The following is a 24,973-nucleotide window of genomic DNA, read 5'->3' on the forward strand; positions in this document are numbered from 1 at the left end:
GGTTTTAAATTGTTTAAATTTCAGTTCATTTCGTTGCCTTTTTATTATGGCTCATATTTTTGAATCCAGTACCTTTAGTTTTCAGATGCCCACTACCTTGGCTGGTACCAAGCGTTTTAGTAGATCTTTAGATACTATACCTCAAAGTCCAATTGTTGAGATGCCCCTTCCTGCCGCTTCACCGGTGGCCTTTCAGAGTTCGCCACTGCAGCAATCACCGCATTTACTTAATCCTAAACTTAGTCCCTTTTTAGGTTTTGTTAAACAGCCCTTGTCTAATGGTGACCTTTCGGAAGTGCAACACCAACTACGTTACAATACAGTTTTCGGGGTAGAAGTTTTTTCCTTGTTGGGCAAACCAGTGTTCTCCCCGGGCCGATTCTGATAACAGCAACTCCAGCAACGGTGTTCCACGGCATGATAGCTGGCTGAGTCAAAGTGGCGTGACTCAGCTCTTAACTTCCGGTACACCTGTGAGCCTTGACTAGAACGTGGAAACCTTGCGGATATGGAGTTAAGTATTATTACAAGAATGGTTTATTTTATCGGGGACTATTTTACCTCCGGAATATTTTACCTTGGGAACATCCATGGCCTTATATTGCTGTTTCTTGACATGTCTTTTTACAGTGCAGAGTTGTCAGCTCTATGCCTAACCCCCAATATGAATGGAGGAACTACTACACAAGACAAACACAAACACATTAGACAGCACAATTACTACACAAGATGAACACAAACATATTAGACAGCACAACTACCACACAAACATATCACACGCTCAACTTCAGGTTACAATTACTTGAGAACTACTTGACGTATTACAATGTAACAAATACCGTTTTTAATAATTTTTTCCGTACTTTCAAATGAGCTGAAAATAAAATGTGATCTGATCAAGGACTTAAATCTTTCCAAGGAGTCTTTGGAATTGCTTGTCTCCAGACTAAAGGAAAAGAAAGTACTTCAGCCTGGAAACAAGAATTACATTTTATCAAATGAGAAAAAAAGCATTTGCTCTCATTCTTTACAGAACACAACTATTAAGTATTCTGCAATGACATCAGAAACCTTTTGAAGAAAATTGGTTTTTCAGCAGTTCAAAACATAGTTTGAAATGTGTTCTTTTATAATATATATATATATATATATATATAACAAATATGGTACTATTCCAATCTGTCACCCCACCAGGATGAAAGAAGAGTCCAAGACCATCTCTTTAGTCTTGGAAAATATAAAATACCAAAAAACATCAATGGGTGATATGTGTAGACTTGAACATGGTTAATTTTCTTCTTCGTCAACGAAGTGGCTACACAAAGCATCTTTTCTTGTTATGCTTTTCGAATAGTAGAGCCAAACATCAAAATTGGGTGAGAAAAGATTGGCCTACGAGGGAATATATGGTTGTTGGAAAACAAAATGTTATCAATGAACATTTGGGAGCACGAGATAAAATCATACTGCCACCACTACACGTAAAGCTAGGCCTGATTAAATACTTGGTAAAAATTTTGAAGAAGCACACTGAATACATAGTGCAAAAGTTACCTGGACTTATCATGCAAAAACTGTAGGCAGTTTTGATGGTTCACTGATCAGACAACATAACTGACCCACATTTGATACGAGGGCGGATTGAAAAGTTCGTGGCCTGAGTAGGAAGGAAGCTTTTAATTTTAAGTTTCATACATTAGTTGCATAGCTGTATCCTTTGGTAGTCACTGTGTAAAATTTCATTTCATTTCATTGCTCTATTGTTTCAGGTGAGGACTTTTAGTGGGCAGAAGTGACGGAAATTTGTGACATGGAGAAAATAGAGCATCGCGCTGTCATTAAGTACCTGCATAAAAAGGGCTTATCACCACAGCAAATTCATACGGACATGGTAGAGATGCTTGGAGACTCCGCGCCCACGTATTCCATGGTGAAAAAGTGGGTGGCTGAATTTAAGCGTGGAAGAAACAGCATTGAAGATGACCCCCGCAGTGGCAGGCCTGCAACGTCGACCACAACAGAAAATGTCAATAAAATTTGTGACCTGATTTTGAGTGACCGCAGAATCAAAATCCGTGAGATAGCTGAGACTGTGGGTATTTCCTATGAGCGAGCACAAAACATTATCGTGAACGATTTAGGGTTTTCTAAGGTGTCTGCGAGATGGGTACCCAAGTTGCTTTCAGTTGAACACAAACGCACTCGACTCACCCTTTCCCGTGATTGTTTGGAACTGTTTGAAAGTGATCCGGAGGAGTTTATTGGCAGATTTGTGACTATGGACGAGACATGGGTGCACCATCATACACCGGAATCAAAACAACAATCAAAGCAATGGAAACGACAAGGATCTCCTACCCCAAAGAAAGCCAAACAGGTTTTGTCGGCAAACAAGGTTATGGCATCAATATTCTGGGATGCTAGGGGCGTTATCTTAATCGATTTCTTGGAAAAAGGAAAGACTATCAATTCTGAATACTACTGCACCCTGCTGCGACGTTTACGCGAGGAAATTAAAATTAAGAGGCCAGGAATGCTGCGAAGAAAGGTGTTGTTTCACCAGGATAATGCGCGCGTTCACACGTCCCTTGCATCCATGGCAGAAATTCATTCCTGTGGGTTCGAACTGTTGCCGCACCCATCCTATTCGCCTGATCTGGCCCCCTCGGACTTTCACCTGTTTGGAAACCTGAAAAAGTTTTTGGGGGTCGGCGATTTTCTTCGGATGAAGAGATGAAAAGTGCTGTACTGGGGTATTTTGCAGACCTTGAGGAATCATTTTTAAAAGTGGTATAGCAGCGTTACCGGAGAGGTGGCGTAAATGTATCTCCCTCGAGGGGGATTACGTGGAAAAATAAAACATAACTTATTCAAATATCTTCTCATTTTCTAGGTCAGGCCACGAACTTTTCAATCCACCTTCGTATTATGAATGAATAAAATTGAATCATGTGCCTAGTCTTCATTTGTTCCTAATGTGAAAAACGTTCTTGGCAACAAGAAGGCACACAACTACAAGCAATTACTAGAGGATATCATCTTTTATTTCAAAAGCTTGGCTGTAACATAAGTGTCAAACTCCATTATCTGCACTGTCACTTAGATAGCTTTCCAGGGAACCTTGGTGACTTAAGCAAAGTACAAGGTGAAAGATTTCATCAGGACATAAAAACAATGGATGCCAAATATCAAGGAAGATGGGATGCACACAAGATGGCAGATTATTGTTGGTATCTCATGCAGGATCATCTTGGCACATTCCAATCTCGGAAATATTACAAAAGGAGCTTCTTGTGTGTCTAATGACTGGGAAGTTTGTATCATAAATCTGTGCTTTTGGTATGAAATAAGTAATTTTCATGTAGTATTCTATTCACTTTATTAATTCTTAATGTTTCCTTCATGCTTAAAATACATTAATTTGAACACTTTCATAATTGGGAAAAGAGAGATGCGGTGGTATATAAATACGGAGAAACTAGTACTCACTTTTATCAACGAAGCTGTGTTTTCTTCTTTTTCGATTCAGTGGCAGTGGCCACTGAAATTAATCGAAAAAGAAGAAAAAACAGCTTCACGGATAAAAGTGAGTACTAGTTTCTCCGTATTTGAACACTTTAATAAAAAAATCCAGATTTTTTTATGAACAAGGTAATGCACGATCTTTTGTCTTGAACTGCCACAGTACCCAAGATGCCTACAGATGCCACTTCTAACACTCATCTCTTCCAACTGGCATTGACTAGGGAAGTGATGAACACACCTGCTGCCTCCACTGCAAGTGATGTAACATTCACTCTGATTGTATAATCCACTCTGCAGTGTTGCCACTTCGTGCAATATTTATGAAATTACACTTGTATTTCTTATCGGCTAGCAGAGTGAAGAGTGGTATATGGCATATGTTCTGTACATTAAACACTATAGCTCATAGAGGAAAACTTGTGCCATTTTTTAAATTAGCAGATCAAATAAACCTAGAAACAGGTCTAACATTTAAGGCAGCAAAATGTGTGTGGGTCAGTGTAAGGTTTGAGGTGTGGCAGGCAAGGTGCAAGGACTTAAATCAGGTTGATTAAAATAGCGATGAAATCACTTTAAATAAAAAAAATATATAGAATAATGTACACTTCTCCAAATGTTACTTGACCATCCTGAAAAAGTTTTCAAGAGTCCAGAAATCGTTAATTTGGCAACATAGCTCTTGAGAACCAGCGGAGAGTAGCCAACTTTACTGTAGGTTCCTCTATTAGGCAAGAAACCCTCTGGTGTAAGACTTACAATATTGTTTATAACATGAAGTCAGAAACTATATTCAGCCAACATGTTAATAGAGAACAATACGGAAAACTCAAGTATGAGGAATAATTTAAGAGAATACTTGTGATTCGGCACATTAAAATTGGAATCAGAGAAACTGTTGAGAGGTTGGAAACACTGTATTCGCTCGTGGTACACCTGGAGGAAATCGCTGTCAAGTTTGAACACAGGAGGACATAATTACGAATAGGTTATGCAAATAAAATATAACAACACCTTACAAAGTACTGTGCAATGAGCGAAAGTTAAAGAATCTCTCAATTTGCAGCGAAAATGAGTTGTCGCATAGAACACATGCTACTCGTTGGTAGCATGAGTAATCATCAATACGTTTCAAAGCATTTGCTACAAGCGATGTTGTAGAGTATTGGTATAGTACTCGTCTCACTAATATCTATTTCCTAAGAATTAAGTACTCCGAATCTCTTTTTTTTTTTTTTTTTTGGTGGCATCAGATACCTTGATCATGGAATTTAGTAATGAAGTTGAATAATTCTGTTTCAGAATGTTCACAAAAAATAATTTGGTGTTGAAATCGACGAATGTTTCCAGCAGCTCAATGTATTTGTTTCTTCTTTCTGGCACTAACATTCATCAATTTGGATCAAAAATTACCTAAAGGCTCAGAAAAGATGATTCTTTATGAACTTCCGAGCCATAGTCAGTACATTCCTTGTTTGACCAAATACTATCGGTTGGAATACGACAATAATTTATGAAAGTTAGTGCCAGAAAGAAGAAACAAATACATTGAACTGCTGGAAACATTCGTCAATTTCAACACCGAATTATTTTTTGTGAACATTCTGAAACAGAATTATTCAACTTCATTACTAAATTCCATGCTCAAGATATCTGAAGCCACACTTAAAGAAAAAAAAAGAAAGGAAGAAATAAAAAAAATGGACTACTTTGGATTTGAACCCACGACCCTTAATCCCTAGGAAAAAGATATTTGTGAGGTGAGTACTTTACCAATACTCTACAACATCGCTTGTAGCAAATTCTTTGAAACGTGTTGACGATTGCTCAAGCTACCACTTTTCTATGCGACGAACACATTTTCGCTGTAAAGTGCGAGATTCTTTAGTTTCTCTCATTGCACAGTACTTTGCAAGGTGTTGTTATATTTTATTTGGATAACCTATTCGTAATTATGTCCTCCTGTGTTCAAACTTGACAGCGATTTTCATGCAGGTTTACCACGAGCAAGTACAGTGTTTCCAACCTCACAACAGTTTCTCTGATTCCAATTTTAATGTGCCGAATCACAAGTATTCTCTTAAATTATTCCTCATACTTGAGTTTTCCATATTGTTCTCTATCAATATGTTGAGCAATTATAGTTTCTGACTTCATATTATTAGAAAGAATGTAAATCTTCCACCAGAGGGTTTCTTGCCTAGTAGAGGGACCTGCACTAAAGTTGGCTACTCTATGCTCATTCTCAAGAGCTACGGTGCCAAATTAACGCTTTCTGGACTTAGAAAACTTTCAGGACGGTCAAGTAACTTTTGGAGAAGTGTACATAAGGGTTTGTAAATTTCACTTTTAGTGAAATTAAAATAACCTTGTAATCATTTAATAGTGTTAATTGGTCCTAAGGACAAAAAAAAATACATGTACCGATGGGGGTGAAGCTCATAAGGAAGGAAATGTAATATGTAAACACACTTAAATTTCTCTTTTTAAAATTCAATAATTTTTTATAGACAAAAATAGCAAACATTTTGTGTAGAATAATATACAAAAAACTAATCATGTTAAACCATAAAAAATATCATCATCATTAAACTGTAAATAAATATGGCAGCTCATATCTTGAAAACTATCATTAAAAAATTGCCAAAATTTAGCTACAAAGACTATAAAAAAATGTTTGAAGTTACAATTATATAGTACATCTGAAATGTTTTATTTATCCTGGAAGAAAAATTACTGAAAATATTAAATTTTCATGAACACACTCAACAAACATTTACATAGTAAATTAATACACACAATATAAGAATGAGAAAAATGTATATTTACATATATTTCTTTATATGCTTTAATCAAACTATTGTTTTTATACAGGGCCCTTTACCAGAAAAAGCCTTTTTATAAAAAAACATACATCTACATGTATGGTCCCAAAAATGATTCAAGCAATTTTAACTGTGTTTTTAAAAAGATAAAAAAATCGATTTAAATGAAAGATCCGATTTAACTTTAAAAAATCATCAGATATAATTTTTCAATAAAAATCAAGGTTTTTTCCACCTTGGTGGCATGCCCCTTTGGGTTGAAGGTTACTCGTGTGAATCTGGAGGGTGTGAGAAGTAATGACAATGGGGCAGGTTTTGGCACGTTGGATGCCTGCATCAGTGAGTGAGGAGGTATTGGTTGTGTGGTGAAGTGCACCAGGATGTTTTGGAGGTTGGGGAAGGAGGAATTCTTTGAAAACATCTCTGGGCTTGTCAGAAAAGATGTTTCAGGATCTGTGTAAAGAATGGGGAGCAGGGAGCATAGGGTGTGCCTGATTTTGTTGAGATGGAGGTGATATTGGGTGACAAGTACATGAGAGATAGTGGCAGGTCTCTTGGTGGATGTGTATAAAGCAGTTTCGGATACTTGTATGTTGACCAGCTTGGATGAATATCCATGTTTGACCAGGGATTGGTTTCGGTGCAGGTTGTAGTTCTGTCGGGTGAACTGTTGTGGTGGTGTCTCCTGAAGGCCAGGGAGAATGGCATGGCTTTCATGGTGTTCAATGGTTTTGATTGATTGAGTTTGTGTTTTAAGTCCACCTTATGCACTGTAAGACTAATCGTGGCTGGACCTAGAGTTTAAAGTGGGATCCAAACCACTATGTGCTTCCACCAGAAACCCATCGAACCCATGACCCCTTGATTACAATGCGACGATGCTACCACTGTACCATCAGGGAGACCCTCGTGTTGAATGGGTGAGAGCTGAAGAAGTGTAGGTATTGCATGTGGTTCATGGATTTGGCTTAGATAGACGTTTTCAAATTACCCTTCTCAATGTGTACAACAAGAAAGGCGATTTGGTTGGTTCAGTGAGTCAAGAAAAGGGGATAGGGATGGTTCTCCATGGGTCCATATCATGATGATGTTGTCTGTAAAATGAAGGCAGAGTAGAGGTTGGGTCTCCAGGAGATTTTGTTAGAGCATTCCCCACGAAGATGACATAGTATGGGGCCATTCTAGTGCCCATGGCCATGTCTCGGGTGTGTAGGTCTCGTTGGTCTTCAAAGGTCAAGTTGTTGCATGTGAGGACAAGGTGAGTTAGGTGGATCAGAAAGTTAGTGCTGGTCTGCTGCTGAGGAAGATCTCAATGGAGCAATGGCTATGGGAGTAAGGTACGTATGTTGGTGTAAAGGGAAGTGATGTCGATGGTAGCAAGGATGGTGTTTGGGAACAATGGAGGAAGTGGTTGGTGACACGAAGGTCTCACAGTGATTTGCCTTTGCTTGATTTCAACTTTTCCAAGCATATTTCTTTCATTGTTTGAAGTTGTGAAATGTATGTATTATTGGCAGATTAGTCCACAACACACGGGTCACAGGATCTATGCTGGGTTACATTAAAATCAGGGAATACTTTCTCACACATTTTCAGTAATTGAAATTTTACATACTTCAAGAACATTTATTGCACATTACCTGCTTGTACAAATAACTTCAGGCAGTGTTAAAGGCAGATAATTTAAACTTTGGTGGACAGCTGGTATGTATAATGACACCATGTGTATTGCACTACAGACAGATCGGCAGTATACTGTCAATCAGCATGTGGCAGCAACTAACACACAATTTCTTCAAAATTATACATAATATTTCAGTTCTGTCTTCTTTGTTCATTTGCATACATGTACAGGCAAGCCATATTCAAAGTACAAAAGAATATATCCATTGTTGCTATTATTAACAAGCAAATATTGAAAAATTAGACAAATCAACCAATTCTCAAAATAATTGCTTGCTGCGACATGGGTTTCTGAAAACTTAACAATAAAATTCAAAGTGATACTTCAAGACACAAACTCCTGTTTTTCAAACCCGTGTGCGTCACTAGACTCCTTCAAGAAACAACTTTGCCTGACACCACAATTTCCGATACACCCATTCTTTTTTCCTTATTCTAGGACAACTTGCCTGGTAACACCGGTAACACTAACAAGTGTTCTGCAGATTATTAAATTCTATACCTTAGGTTGCCACAGTCAAAATAATTAATTCCCAGGCTACAAAATGTGCACTATCAACAACCAAATATTATTGTAAATTGAAAACACCAATCAATAAATATTTTCTGTCAAAGTGATAATTTACTCATGCATCCCTCGATTAACCCAATTTGTACTGAGAGATATTAGGTGTAAATATATGAATGTATTGAATTAAATGACACCATACATCGTATACTGATTTTGCCTGAGCACACCGCCTTACTCCTACAACTCATTCACATAAATTTTGCAACATGCAACATGAGCTATTTTCATGATGTTATGGACTATTAATGTTAAGATAAAAAACATAAAATCATTTTCCCTGAATCAAATTAAATTATTGTATGTCAATTTTGTCTGCTATTATACCAGTGGAATTATCAATTCCATCAATATGACAACACTGTAACAACTGACCAGCACATACCAGAAAGGAAAGAATTATTCATTATGCAAAGTCACGATTATCACAAATAACTATCTGTGTGGATGTTCAAGAACTGATATTATACATAGAGATTAAATAACCAATTTCTTATTTATTTATTTATTTTACGACTTTGTTTACATGGCGAAGTTAAGGCATTAATGCCTTCTCTTCCACTTAACCATTAATTACAGGGATCATTTTTTTCTTTGCAGTAAATTGTATACAATTAAAAAATTAAAAAAGATAAATGAAAAATGAAATAATAAAAGAAAAATAAAGTAGTGAAAGTAAAATGAAACTAAAAATGAAAGCAATACAGTTTGAATACGAGCAGTCAAGCCCTGGATTAACCATTAATTACATACATTGCTCATTATTTTTACTAACACAATGGAAAAATGTAGCTTAGAAGAAATTAAAAATAAAATCAATACAGTTTCTACATGCATGCACACACACACACACACAAACACACATTCACACACAAGTACCTACATAGAAAGCATATTTCATGGGCTAAATGTATAACGTATTTCTTTCTGGTAATTTAATCTAGGTCCAATTGTTTAGCATGTATAATTTTAATTGTCTTTTGAATGTTACAACTGAGGAGGAGGCTTGGATTTCGGGGGGCAGTCTGTTCCAGTGTCCTGCAGAGGTAACGGTAAACGAATTGGCGTAGAAGTTAGGTCTGTGGATAGGGATGGATAACAGAGATTTTTTACGTGATCTGGTGTTGCGGGAGTGAAAGTCCGAAAGATATTGAAACCGCCCGGAAAGGTATTTTGGATCTTTTATTTCTAGGGCTTTGTACAGTAGGACAAGGTTGTGGTAAATCCGTTTATCACTTAATTTCAGCCACTCGACCTTCGCATAATATGGTGTCAAATGTTCTGAATATTTTATGTCGAAAACGAAGCGGACACAGGCGTTCTGGATTCGCTGAAGGCATTTAGCTTGCTTGCAATTAACGTCCGAGTAAACAGTGTCACAGTAATCAATAATAGGGAAAACAAGAGATTGGACAAGTTTGGTTTTTATACGTTCGGGGAGGAAGTTTTTAAGCCGGTAAAGAGAGTGTAGTGCACCGAAAGCTCTTTTACACACGGAGTTTATGTGTTCTCTCCAGGTAAGATTATTGTTTAGTGTAATTCCCAGATTTTTAACCGTGGTAGAGAGAGGCAAGTGTTTATCGTTGACCATAAGATTAGGGAGATTTAATTCGTCAATTCTGTTCAGAATCTTTGGGGAGCCTACGAGCATACACTGGGTTTTGGTCGGGTTGACGTGCAAGCCGTGGTCTACAGACCACTTGTTGATTTTTTTCAGGTCGTTGTTTACACGTTCGGTTGCATTCAATATTTCTTGAGGAGGGAAAGAAAAGTATAATTGAAAGTCGTCGGCATAGATGTGATACCTACAGTGATTAAGCACCAACAGGAGGTCGTTAATATACAGTGTAAACAGGAGGGGGCCCAGAACGGTGCCTTGAGGGACGCCACAGGGGATGCTTTTCCAGGATGATCTTCGATGTGGGTCGACGACACATTGTTGACGTCCAGACAGGTAGGAACGGAACCAGTTAACCATAGAGTTCGAGAAGCTGAATAGGGATGATAGTTTTGTGAGTAAAATTTCGTGATCAATGGTTTGGAAAGCTTTGGTAAAATCGAGAAGAACAAGGATTGTAAGTTGTCGATTGTCCATGGCTAACCTGATGTTGTCGGTTACGTTGACGAGAGCCGTGCATGTGCTGTGGTTGATACAGAACCCAGATTGAAAGTGGTTTATTAAGTTATTTCGTGCTAGGAAGTCACGGGTTTGACCACTAATAAGATGTTCTAGAGCCTTAGACAGAGCTGGGAGGATGCTGATTAGTCTAAAATTGTTTAAATTGATTTCGTTGCTTGTTTTAGGTATAGGGCATACCTGGGCGAGTTTCCAAAGCGACGGAAATGTGTCAGAAAGCAAGGAGAAATTGAATATGTCCGTGATGGGAATAAGGACATGGTGGAGGATTTTTTTGATCATGAGAATGGAAACTTCATCTACTCCTACGGCCGACGATTTTATCTTAAGTAAAGATTTTCTAACGTCTTCCGGTGAAATCCAGGAAAAGCAAAATTTTGAAGCATTTATGGAGTGTGTTGCGATGTTCCGAATATTTTCAATTTTAACATTATTTTCAATAGTCGGGAGGTCACAAAAATGATTATTCAGTGCATCTGGTGCAAACTTAGGAATGTAGTCGTCCTTTTTGTTTCCCAACACCTAGAATTTTCAACTTTTTCCATAGAACGTCCGGTTTATTTTTGTGGTTGAGCAATTCGTATGCGAATCAGCGCTTGGCTTTTCTTACCTCCTGATTGCAGCGGTTCCTCAGGGTTCTATAATTTTCGAAGCTGCATGTGCTAGAGTCACCTTTTTTTACGTCATTTCTGTATTTGGTGTAAGCTCTGTCTCTCATGACCATAAGTCGACGTACGTCGTCCGTCAGCCAGGGGGCGGGGGGACGTGAGACCCGTTTCTTTCTGACGGGAGCATGTTTATTGAACAGCTCAAGAATAAATGTATTTAACAGGTGAACTTGCTCGTCCACTGTTGGTAACGTGCTAATTACGTGCCACGGAACGAGTGCAGCGTCTTCGTTCAAGCGGGTTTCGTCAATGTTCTTTATGTCCCTGTAAGATACTTGTTTAGGCTTAAATTTTGGAACGCGGATGTTATATGATACGTGAATTAAATCATGATAGGAAATCCCACGTACCGGAATTTGGCCATGTCTCGTTACGCGATTTTCGTCCGAGACCAGAATGACGTCAAGCCAGGAGTCTGAAGTGGCTGTGTGGTGGGTTGGGTTTAGGTGACAGATTGTAAGATTTAAGGCCGAGAACGTATCGCGGAATTGCATAGCCTCCTCTTTGGTGGTACACAGGTCGACATTCATGTCTCCCAAAACAATTGCATGAGAATATTTTGGTAGAAATGTTGCGATATCGTTTTCGAAGTTTTCGAGGCGAGTGGTAGGTGGTCGATAGACTACGGCAAGGAGGAGTTTCTGTTGACAGACGGTAGTTGCCATAATTATATATTCGGAAGATCGGTTGTAGTCGCCGGGTGATTCCGAAAGGATTTTGGCAGGAATATCTTCGCGTAGATAAATTGCCACTCCCCCGCCCCTCTTCCCGATCCTGTCTCTTCTGAACAGACGAAAACCTGGAAGGTGCACCAGTTCACTCGAAAGGCTCTCCTTCAGACACGTTTCCGACACGAGCAGAGCATGCACGTGTTTGTTTATTTGGGCAATATTTTGGACTTCAAGGAGATGCGCGAGAATGCTTTGTGCATTGACGTGGATGACGTTGAGACTGCCCGAGGGGAGGTTCAGCTGCGGTCCAGAAGGTGGGTCGCCCATTTGTGGCACCAGGGTTGGGGAGCGAAGGTCGTTGTCGCTTGCTGGGGAAATGCAGATATTTCTTAATTGACTGAAAAATGCCGACGTCGGTGTTGCCGTAAGGTTGCCGGCGGGCAAACAGTTTGAGGGGTTGGGTAGCGAGTTTACGGTCTGCCGCTGGAAGGGGGTAGGGGCGAGGTTAATGGCAACTGAAGAGGAGGGGGGCAGGTTTTCAAGTTCTACAGAAGCAGCGGGTGGGGACGTTGCCAGATTTACATCCACCAGAATATCAGTTTGAGCCATAGGGAATGAGAAGATAATAAATAAATAAAATTAACATTTGTCGCTACGTCTACTGAACACAAATTATTGGAAATTGGAGATTCACTTACCAAGCCAGCAGAAGTGATGTATTTAGAACCTGCAGGGCACCGAAAACTGGATTCTATATACTTACGCACGCATACGCACACACACACACAAACACAAACAGACAAGAGCATAACGGTTAACGTAGTAACATAAATACCAATAACTAACATAATGTAGTCACAAACACTGATACACAAAAATAACTGAGTTTACGCAATAACGTGGCGGAATTTGATGCGCCCTCAGTAGGCAAAATAAACGTTCTGAGTGGCTGCTTATTCCCTGCACGTCCTTTTTTTCCCCTCCCGTTCACTCCACTTTGTGTAGTTCCTCCAGCGTGGTGACTGAGATCTTCCGATTGTTCTTTAGTATGACAATTCTGCCATCCTGAGTCCACACGTTCCTGGGGCCATGCTGCTCCTTGGCCATCTGCAGCACTTGCTGCCTGGCTGCAGTCAGGGATTCGGTGATAAGAACTCTCATTCCCTTCAGCGCCTTCTTGTTCTTCCAGATGGCGTCCCTGGTACGGTAGCTGCAAAGCCGAAAGATGATGGGCCTCTTCCCAGTTTTGACCGCATCCGCTGCTGTTCTCCTCCGGGGGCCGATGCGGTGAGAGCGCTCGATGTGGTCCAGGTTTACGTGCTGCAGGTGGAGGTGTTTGTGTATCGTCTGGAGGACAAGCTCGTCTGTGTCCTCGTTGGCTGTCTCAGGAATGCCGTGTAACAGCAGGCAGTTCCTCCTGGAATACATTTCCATGTTGTCGATCATAGTCAAGTTTCTTTGTGTGGATTTCTGGAGTTCCTGGATATCCAGCCTGACAGACTTCAGCATGTCCACCGCCTCCCATTTAAATTCCAGGTAGGCCATGCTGAGATCCTGCAACGCCGCCTGGAATCCCTTCTCCGTGCTTTCAGCGGGTGGTTGCTGACCGGTGACGTTCAGAAGTTGGCTCTCGAAGGCCCGAAGCCTCTCCTCCACGCTTTCCACGCGGCTGGCAACTACGTTGATTGAAGCTTTAGGCATAATTATGCGATTTAGTAAGATTCGTTAGCTGTTAGATCACCACCGAGGTGCTGGAAGTGATGCTTTCCTATGCTGACACTAGTTTGTTCTGGTAGTAATGTATGAGTAATGTATGTGCCAGCAAGACTGGGGGGGAAATCGGGAGCTCTTGCTACACATCCGCTACTCGTCCGCCATTTTCCATATTGAAATGTTACACATATATCACATGCATGTACAGCAAGTCAGCTGATTTATGAGTATATGCAAAAAGAACTTGTCATGTTTAACCGAAACATAAAATTATTTTAGTTCTGAGAATTGTAACTCATATTTGAGATGAAAGATAAATTTATACAATAATCACAATACTACCACACATGTAGTATACTGTATGCAAACCAACTTTTACATTGTCACCATTCTCAACTATAAACAAGATTAATATTAAATCTTATATTTCTCTTATTCTTTCATTTGGCAACTTAATTACATATAATTTACAAGGACAACATGACATACTTCTCTGTGAGCTGAGAACAATACCTATATTTGAGGCTAACTGTATCTCGACGATTTTGTTAACACAGCTGTGAATCAGCTGCTCATGAGCAATACCAAATATGGTCGTATGACCTTCCAGAATTTAAGAACATAAAATGTACTACATCATGCAGTACAAATTTGTGGTGATATTAGTCTGATATATATTACACCCACATTACAACTTTATAATCAAATCTCACTCGTGTTACGCCCGAGGTATTAAAAATTCAATTTTCAAACAACAATGGCATCCTCCACCATCGTGCTCGGCCATGCGGAACAAACAATGATATATTCCTTTTCTCAAGTATCACATGGTTCACACGCTAGCATGCTATGATATGCGATGACAAACGGGTAGATCAACCAACCAATGTCTTTACATGAGCCCATGCAACACAAATAGTAGAAATGCAGCTTACCTCCATTAGCTGTGACGAGGCAAATATCAAATATGAGTTCCTCATCCTGCCTTAATTTTTCATTAGCAATCAAAGTCCAGTTGTCATCACCAATGATCCGTGCTTGTTGAATCATTCACTGAACGTTCCTAGCCCTAAAGAAATGTATCATCATCCAGCTAAAGCCTGCATGCAGAAATCCGCAGATTTTTGACACCACTTCCTCTATGCGATGACTTTTTTTTCCAGCGTCCATTACATGGGAACCGCCTTCCTCCTTCTTCTCTTTTTTGTACAGCACGTTGTTACGACATATAATATATGCTTTATTGGACTTCACAACCATACATGTGTGCATCAAGGTTCTTAGTGTAAGATTAACATAAATACTCCTAAATAACAATTTATGCTTCAGCATAGAATGAATAATGCTGAATAGATTAATCTCTGAATGCACTCGTACAGACCGCAGAACCTGGTAAATTTACCATCAGTTCGAGACGTACCAGTGCATAAGCCAATAACAAGTATTTCGGGGTTTCAAACAAGAAATGAGAAACTTGATTAATCCAAAACAATGTATATTGCCATGGAGCTTATACGACAATGAAAACGACTTTCTCATATAACTGACAATCAGTTGAGACGTAAATCGAGCATTTTCGATTTATTTATGTTTTCCAGTCAGAGCCATCTAGTGACCCTTCTCATTACCGCGGAAGAAAAAAATGTTTTCTATCTGCATTATTACCCCACCTCTCGTGAATTCTCCGAACTATAAGTGTGCATGAACTTTGGACGTGAGAGGTGTTCTTTAATCCCCATATGCCCGTATGTAAAACTAAATAACATACATGCCTTATGACAACATTTGTCATATTGCATGACCATTTTAGAAAAAAAATATTTTTAGTACATAATCATGGTACATAAAACATGTTTGTAGATATCAAAACCAATGTTCAAAAATAATTCCTGGGACACCAAAACCAATGTTCAAAAATAATTCCTGGGACACCCATTTTTTAAAAAAAGTTCAAAGTATCATTTGCTTGTTTTTTATCATGTGGCAGAAACCTTAATATCTCCAAAGCTATTACAGCTAGTATGTTTTGCTAAAAATTGCACCCAAAGTACAAAAATTATGGTGGAAATTGGAGTATATATAATTTTAAAAATCAGATATTAGGCCAGATTTTGTAAATGAATGGGTTTTCTAAGGCTTTAATTTTTTGTGTGTACCTACCTGCAGAGTAGTAAAGTATCAGTACTTAGAAATGCAACCCTTTTTCCAGCGTGGGTCAAACATGGCTATTTGTGGAATTTTGACAGTTATCAAGGTTAAATATCTCAAATGGGTCCTCATGAAAAATTCTGAAATTTGGCTCAATGGAAGCCTGCATGAACGTAACTCACAGTAAAAATCTGAACTTTTAGACTCAACTTGTTTGGTCAATATGAGGCACCCTATGACATAATTTGTGACCTTGCAGAGTAAGGTGCATATAATGAAGCCTTTTCTTTTTCTTTCTTTTAAAGTTGGGTTTACAAAGCCTCAGTATCACAGAATTTTAATACTTGACTTACTGGAAATTGTGCATTGTGCAAAAATTAATTTGTTTCAGGTCTCTAGCTCAAATGGTTTTTAAGATATTAAGGTTTCTGTAAAGTGCTACAAGAGCAAAAAAAGCCATGCAGCATATTGGAAAAATGGCCACCCAAAGAGAACTTAGGAAAACAATTATTATTGAACATTGATTTTGATATCTAGAAACATGTGCAACCCTGTGTACTAAAAAATGATTTTTTTTTCTGAAATGGTCACGCAACCACCATAGGACGATTTGGTATGGAATGACCCACATATCCTGGTCTTCCCCATGATAATCTCTCCTCCTTCCTCTCTCTCTTTCTTTGTCGGTAGGGTGTAAGGATAAAAGAGGAAGGACGCATAATCATGGGATAGATTTTATGAAATGGGCTATAATTGTTCAGCCACCACTTTTTTCTGACATTTATCCTCTACATGAGATATGAGAACAAAAGAACATTTTAAAAATGTGACAACTAGGAGTTCAAAATTTACGACTTTCAGAGATGTTGTGCAATCGCCATTTGGATAGAGGGAGGCTGGCATTACACATCCTCAAAGCGAGGTCTTTCGATAATTCTTCGCTGCAAAATTGGTCTATGCAGCATCCATGCTAGAAGTGAAATTCTAGATTTTTTATGTAAGTTGGCAACACCGCTACCATTACACATTGCCATTATCCCCTCAAAGAAGTACCCAGCATATTTTCAATGAAACTTTGTATGGTTGTAGAACTTTATCAGTGTAGAGGCAACAATTCTTTCTTTTTCTTAAAAAAAAAAAAAGTTTTCATTTCCTTCTTCTTCTCTTCATAATTGGGAGGAATGATGTACAAATTTCCTATCCACTAAAAGTCAAGGTCCCTTGAACCTTACTTTCCCATCTTCATGAACTTCCATGTTTACAACCTGGTCAGGATTTCTGTGGCATCAACAAAATGAAATTTCTCAGATTATCTGCTATTCCCAACATTGCAAAGCATGCAATGCTCTTTATTTGAAGAGGAAAATCACATACTGAAGAGCATGGTAACACAACTTACACAGAATACATGAATGTAATTGCGCGTAGAAAAAATATAAGAAAGCAAAAGCATCAATTTATATACAGTTAATGATGGAAAGAACTGGAAAAAGAACAGCTAGGGAGGCATTGATTATGCTTCATGGTAATCATCCTTTTGGAATTTGGAATTTAATGAAAACAGTTACGGCAATTAGGTCGTATATGGGGAGGATTTCCCCCCACCAAATTTCAAAAATCATTGCTGAGTACATTACAAAGGCTTGATAGTGCAAGTTCCGATTGCTTAATTCCGAATTTATCACATTGCACAGGCATTTCTTACATGGTCTGATTTCTAATTATGTCCATTAACCCTTCGTTGGTATGCATCTTCCAGAGAAATACAGTTGGTATATGGCGAGCGTCATGCTTACATGTGAATTTTATTGTTTTTTTTAAAAAAAATTTTCGAATATATATTCACATTCTTAATGTTAAAAATAGTTTATAAACATATAATACCTAATATAAATCACTTGTAAGTTAAGATTTATCTTATTTTATATGTAATAACAGAATTATATTCTTGTATTGCAATAGAACTGATTACCTATTAGGAGAGAGAAATTACGAAGAAAAACATAGAAATGTTGATAATTTAATTAAGAATTTCCATTCAACTGATTTGCTTTATTTTACATTGTTTTTGTGTTACTTTTGGGTAATTGGAAAGACTGAGATGAATGATGAAATTGATGAATGGATACTCACAAACATTCATTCCTAGGCCAGGATTCAAACCCGGGATCCCTTGCATCACAGCACCACGGGGGCCCGTTAGAAGAATTCACTTTGTTGTTTACTAATTTGCAAAACATTAGTAATAAATTACTTCTTGACAAGAGATATGTACATTCTACTTCATAGTTTCAACCCAAACAATATATATTTTAAGGAAAATAAAACAAGTAAAAATAATTTTGTCTTCGTAAGAAGATTGATCCGAGTTGCTACCATTATCACTTTTCAATGGCTCATCAAAAAAACATTATCTTTTGGGCCCTACGAATCAAACCTTTTTCCATGTCTCCTCTTTTATCATCATTTGATTTAGAAAACCATGCTCGGATCTGCTGTTCTTCACTCGTAACGAGTATCAGATTTCAAAGTTCATTTAGACAGAAATAGTAACCATAATAAGTCAACGGGGTCAAATAAAATAATTACTGAAGAATGAAAACAGTAAAACAGTGACATACCATGAAATCAGTGATCACAGAAATCAAATATGTTTGCAGAAAATGGTTATGCAGTTGGTATACAGAGCGAGGTGCTACAAGACATAGAATGTCATCAAAATGACGTGTCTGTGTAGACTGAGAACAATGCCACAACCTAGGACGTCTACTCGAATAAGCTATGGTAACACTTTCGTATAGCAGATTTCTTACTTTTTACGTAAGAAAGTTCTTATGCAAATCATTCTCTTTAGCGTTGTTGAAGTTCGGGAATGTAGTTTTGATCTATTTTAATGCGAAATCATGTGTTTACCTGCAAAAATATCTCTCCGACACGTTATTGCTGCTGCCGCCATTTCCTTTCTGCACGGGAGCACAATGTTCCGTGTGTTACATGACATAACCCCCAGTAAGTGTTTCGGTAAAACTTCGATAGCGTCCCAATGGATTTCTTCATTTTTACACAAGAAACTACTTACCGAAATTAGTTTCTGTAGCATTTAGAAGTTCTTGTTGGTGTTTTGTATCATTGAAAAAAAACGATGTTGTCCGTATATGCTAAATGGAATGAAATGAGTGCTAATGGAACCTAACCTAACCTCGTACGCATACCTCGTCCTCGCGATGGTTCGTGGAGCTATCGTGAATTTTTGGGGCTAACATCAATGGTTTAATAATTACTCTTTATGTCAAAAATTGAACTTTTTTTGTGAAAAAAGCAAAATAGCACCTTGAAGAATGACGAAATAACGAGTGAGAGGTGTTGGGACGCTATCAAAGTTTTACCAGTGTTTCAAACCTCGCCGTGTTTTCACTATAACATGATGTGTTGAGTTTTTTTTGTTTTTTTTTAAATTAAACTATGCTTGCCTAACTTAACCAAACTTAACCTTACGGGAAATAGTTTGTGGGGCTAACATGAATGGTTTGTGGGGCTAATGTGAATGGTTTGTGGGGTATTAGCATAATTTCAAATCTGGGCATGAAAGTAGGTATTTTTCAGTGAAAAAGGTTGCAACACTGCATAAATTGACAAAACACTCACACAATGCGTGATCAACCAGTATGCTGTCACCATAATGTGTTATAGAAATTCATTATTAGACCTAAAAAATGTTCCGCAATGCAGAATAGTATGTTAACAATGTAAAAAAGTGAGAAATGGTAAACTTTAAGTATCCAGAAAATGGATTTCTTAAAATTTACAGGAGAAGTTACTTACCAAATGCAGTTTCTTTAGACTTGTGGAAGTTCGTGTTTTCTCACATAGTTCATTGAATTTTGACGGTAAATCATGTATTTTTCGATATAAATGTGTGACCAATGCACAAAAGCTGTTGCATCCATTTCCTTCCAGCCGGATGTTGCCTGTGTGGGACGAAGTAATCCCAGTCAGTGTTTCCAAACACGTGTTTTTGTAACTGAAGAAGGTACGTTTCCGCAAATGGTTTGTGGGGCTATGCGAGAATGGTGTGTGGGGCTACGCATTTTTTTTTTCTAAACCAATTTTTAAGTATTCTAACCTAAATGTGACACAACCTAACCTTACCGGAAATGGTTCATGGGGCTATGCGTCAATGGTGTGTGGGGCTACATCGATATTTTTGGGTGGAGTGGAGTGGTAACACTGCATGCGACTACGGTAGTGAAACTGTGACTGCCATTTAGCATGTTACCGAAGGGAAAAATAAACCAACAAAATTTACTTCATACTTCGAAAATATAGATTATTTCAATGAAAAAAAGTGAAATGAAACCTTCAGAAATGTTTCTCAATGCAGAATACGTAAGTACAAATATGGAAAGTGACATAAATAGCGAGTTTCAGGCATTTTCCGGATACGGACAGTTTACCTGCAAAATAAATTATTTATAGATGTTTCACCTATACAAAAGTAGCACATAAGCTACATTTTAAATCATAATTTCTGCAGTAAATAATACTTAGTAAACTTTTAATGGCAACAGTATGGTACAGTGAAAACACATTTCACTCGTTTATTTCCTAATTATTTACATTTGTACTTACCTGTCATGCATAGCGGAACATTTTTGAACGTGGGATTATGCTTTTTTCATTAAAATTGCGTAATTTTTCAGATTACAAGGATTTATTGTTCGTTGCTAATTCGCTTTCGTTACACACAATATGGTGTTTCCAAACTTATTAACCGAAAAATGACGCACAAACTATTCACAGAACGTTTTTAAGCGAAAATTGATCCACAAATCATTCTCGGAAGGTTAGATTAGGTTCAGTTAGGTTAGGCAAACACAGACAATTAAATAAAAAAAAAAAAAACGCTCACACATCATCTTGTAAAACTACCACGTGGTTGCTACACTAACAGGGGGTTACATAATCGAACGCATAAAACATTTGATTCACGTAGTTGATAGTAATGGTGGCAAGAGCTATCGTGCATCAGAGATACATTAATGTCGAAAAATACATGATTTACCGGACGAATATTTTGAACGAAGGGAGAAAACACTTCCACGAGCTTCCAAAAGTCTACAGAAACTCAGTTCCGTAAGTAGTTTCTCCTGTAAATGGTATAGTGAAAACACATTTCACTCGTTTCTTTCCTAATTATTTACATTTGTACTGACCTGTTATGCATAGCGGAACATTTTTGAACGTGAGTTCTTGCTTTTTTTTACTTAAGAAAGCATAATTTTTCACATTACAAGTATTTATTGTTCGTTGCCAATTCGCTTTCATTACACACAATATGGTGGGCAAATCTTGACTTACGTTGTCTATCGTCAGCTGATATGCAGTGTTTCCAAACTTATTAACCAAAAAATGCTGCACAAACTATTCACAGAAGGTTTTTAAGCGAAAATTGATCCACAAACCATTCACAGAAGTTTAGGTTAGGCAAACATAGAAAAAAAATCTTACATAAGGGTTACATAATCGAATGCACGGAACATATAATTCACGTAGTCGACGGTTATGGTGGCAAAAGCTATTGTGCATCGGAGATACATTAATGTCAAAAAATACATAATTTACCGGCCGAATAAGTTGAACGAATGGAGAAAACACTTCCACGAGCTTCCAAAAGTCTACAGAAACTCAGTTTCGTAAGTAGTTTATCCTGTAAATTTGAAATGTGTTTTCACTATAACATACTGTTACCAAACCTTCTTCACCAAAAAATACATACTATCGTGTTTGTCACCGGTGGAAATTATACATTATGCACGGCTAGCTGACAGATAGCCCCACAAACCATACACCGATAGCCCCACAAGCATTCACAGATAGCCCCACGAACCATTCATGGATAGCCCTACGAACCATTATGCATGGTAGCTGACCGATAGTCCCACGAACCATTTCCAATACGGTTAGGTTAGGTTTGGTTATGTTTGGCAAGCATAGTAAAAAAAGGGGGGGTTTCAAACACTGACAGGGGCTTACATAATCTAACGTACGCAGCATCCGGTTGTCGTAGGGCAAGCAAATGAAAGCAATGACAATTGTGCGTCGGTGAGATATTTCTCTTGAAAAATACATGATATCCCGGTCAAATATATTCTACGATGAAAGAAAATACCTCGACGAATGTTGTATACCTTGGAGAAACTCATTTGCGTACGTAGTTTCGGTAACACTTTACTATACTGGAGACGGATTTCTTCAAATTTACAGGAGAAAGTACTTACGCAAATCATTTTCTGTAGCGTTGTTGATGTTCGGGAATGAAGTTTTGATCCATTTTAATGCGAATGCATGTGGTTTTCTATGAAAATCTATTTCCAACGTGCTATTGCTGCTGCCGACATTTGCTTTCTGCATGAGAGCACAATACGTGCTATTATTGCTGCTACAAGCCGATGTTGTCCGTATATGCTAAATTGAACAAAAGGAGTGCTAATGGAACCTAACCTAACTTAGTAGGCATACCTCGTCCCCGTGATGGTTCATGGGGCTATCGTGAATTTTTGGGCTAACGTCAATGGTTTTTGGGGCTACCCGTGGATGGTTTGTGGGAAATAAGGAACAACAGTAAGTAGTCGTTAATGTAAGAAATAGACATTATTTGCGTTAGAAATTCATTATTTCACCTAAAGAAATGTTCCGCAATGCAGAATACTACATTAGCAATGTAAAAAATTGCGAAATAAATCATTGATAGGTGTCTCCGGTATAGTAAAGTAGTACCGTAGTTTCTTGTGTAAAATTGAAGAAATGTGTCTCCGATGTATGAAACTGTTACCAAATTTACAGCTGCTATGATTCACTATTCTGTTGTTAAATTTAGCCAGAATTAATGCTACCTGCTGCTTCAATCCAACACATTACGATCTATAAACCAACCTTTTATCATTAGTGAACATCCCACATCAGATTTTCGAACATCATCCAACATACAGAAGTAATGCCAATGTTTTTCATTCTCACTAATGAAATTATTATTACTCTACTCAGGAATACATCCTAATATTACTTACAATTGGTAACAGTTATGTATTTCTCTTCGAATATCTATGTAGTCCTCCTCTTCATAGGTTTCAATTTCCAAACCTTCTTCAGCGTCCCCTTAATGTTCAGTAATATTCCCCACTTTGTTGGCTTTACCTTCTTAATAATGGAGTCGTTTTTCACGTGTAGATTAGGATATGTGTACATTTGAAAGGGACAATTCACAAGGTACCTTTATTAGGTATGCCCAGCGGGGGCCACTCCGCGACTTACACGGTATTGGCTAGAGCTTGTGACGTCACCAAGAGGACACGAGCGGAAGAAAGCTATGCGGAGAATGTAGTAGATGGCCCACGAAAGACTGTTTTTGCATACATCTTTTGATATTATTCACCAAAACCAAGGACGTATTTAGGGGGTCCAGGTGGTCCGCCCCCCCAAGACTTACAAAGTACAAAAATTAAATAATGAAAATATGTATTGTTTAACATTTCTTGTATAATCGAGGGTTATTTTGTTTCAATTTATTTGAAGGCAGTAAATATTTAGTTTTTACAATTCCTTTATTTAACATTAATTTGATGTGTGTGTATGTGTCTAAACAAAAGCTAACACAGTACAATGACTCTTTTGTTGCATAACAACAACATAATTATTTTATTGGGAGACGCTTGACACTAAACTATCCTACCTCACTGACAATGACATATTTAGGGGTCAGTGGCGTGCCCAAGGGGGGGGGGGTTGATGGGGGTTATAAACCCCCCTTTGGCCCAGTATTCCTAACAAAGGATCGTCAAAGGTAGGAAAATATGACAAAATGAGACCAAGAAAAGGTATACATAACCCCTCCCTTTCCAAAATCCTAGGCACGCCACTGTTAGGGGTGAAGCCCCCGACGCAAGACTTACCAAGAACTAACATTAAACAATTAAAATATACATGTTTAGCATTTGCTGTATAATCGAGGGATATTTCCGCGAACTTTGAATGGCAGTACCAAATATATTATCTGAAACTTTCATTTTCGTCAACTTTATCTAACATTCTATCTTGTTATTTAATAAATATTCAATTCTTTATCTATTTGGCACTGATTTCCTTGCCAGGTCATTTGCTTTTATACAAATTTTAGAGATCTTGATTACACGTAGGCTAGATAATGAATACATGCTTTTATATCTCTATTCTTACACCGATTTTTACCTACAATATTAATTTAATATTTATTAATTAATATTATTTTAATTTAATGTAATAATAATATAATTATTTTAATTTAAGCGTTTACATTATTATTATTATTATTATTATTATTATTATTATTTCTGAGACACTTGGTTCGGACCCACCCCCCGAAATAAATTTTTAAATACGTGCCTGACCAAAACTGTTAATTTAATTTGATAACAAGAGATGAAATACGCGATAGGAGAATACATTTATTCGAAAACAATGCATAGTTTTTATTTCATCATACATTATTTTGCGTGATTTCTTGTCGATGTAGTCAACTGCCGGCTTTTCTTTGCTGCTGACCTATTTATTGTATCTGTTCGGAGAGACTTATTTAAATGTCTAATTCTAATGGAAGTTCTTGTCCGGACATATTCTGATATAACTCTCTCGTGAATATCCTGGAATTTTTTCTTTAATATCTTGCATAACGAAGTCATAACGCTGGGAGCATTTGCATATCTTTCTCCGTGGAAAAGTGTAAATGCAATCTCAAACTATTTTATGGTGTCCATCCATTGATCTGATGGAACTGTAAGCCCTCCACGAGATATAATGGCTATCCAATCACTGTCACTGGAACTTTCGTCAGGAACTGGAAATGTTGTGCTTGGCTTTCCCAGATGTTTGTTGATATGGCGACATTTCTATGCGATATATCCACCAAGATAACGCAATGCATCCAAATTAACGTCTTGATCACATTGTAAAGTTGTCAAGTCTGCATGTAAGGTCTCATGTGAAAGTAAGTCTAGATCTACCGT

The 24,973-nt window shown here is 37.9% G+C and overlaps 1 protein-coding gene across 1 annotated transcript in view; it reads right to left on the minus strand.

Annotated features, from left to right (window-relative positions):
• LOC146001437 (uncharacterized) overlaps nt 1-23,130 on the minus strand; it is a 28,812-nt gene extending 5,682 nt beyond the window's left edge. Inside the window, exon 1 of the mRNA XM_083138756.1 lies at nt 23,003-23,130. The gene's annotated coding sequence lies outside the window, so the exon portion shown is untranslated. The remainder of the gene's footprint in view (nt 1-23,002) is intronic.
• Between the last annotated feature and the right edge of the window lie 1,843 nt (nt 23,131-24,973).

This window comes from Lepisma saccharinum, chromosome 17, assembly GCF_977018435.1.
Source record: "Lepisma saccharinum chromosome 17, izLepSacc3.1, whole genome shotgun sequence".
NCBI lineage: Eukaryota > Metazoa > Arthropoda > Insecta > Zygentoma > Lepismatidae > Lepisma > Lepisma saccharinum.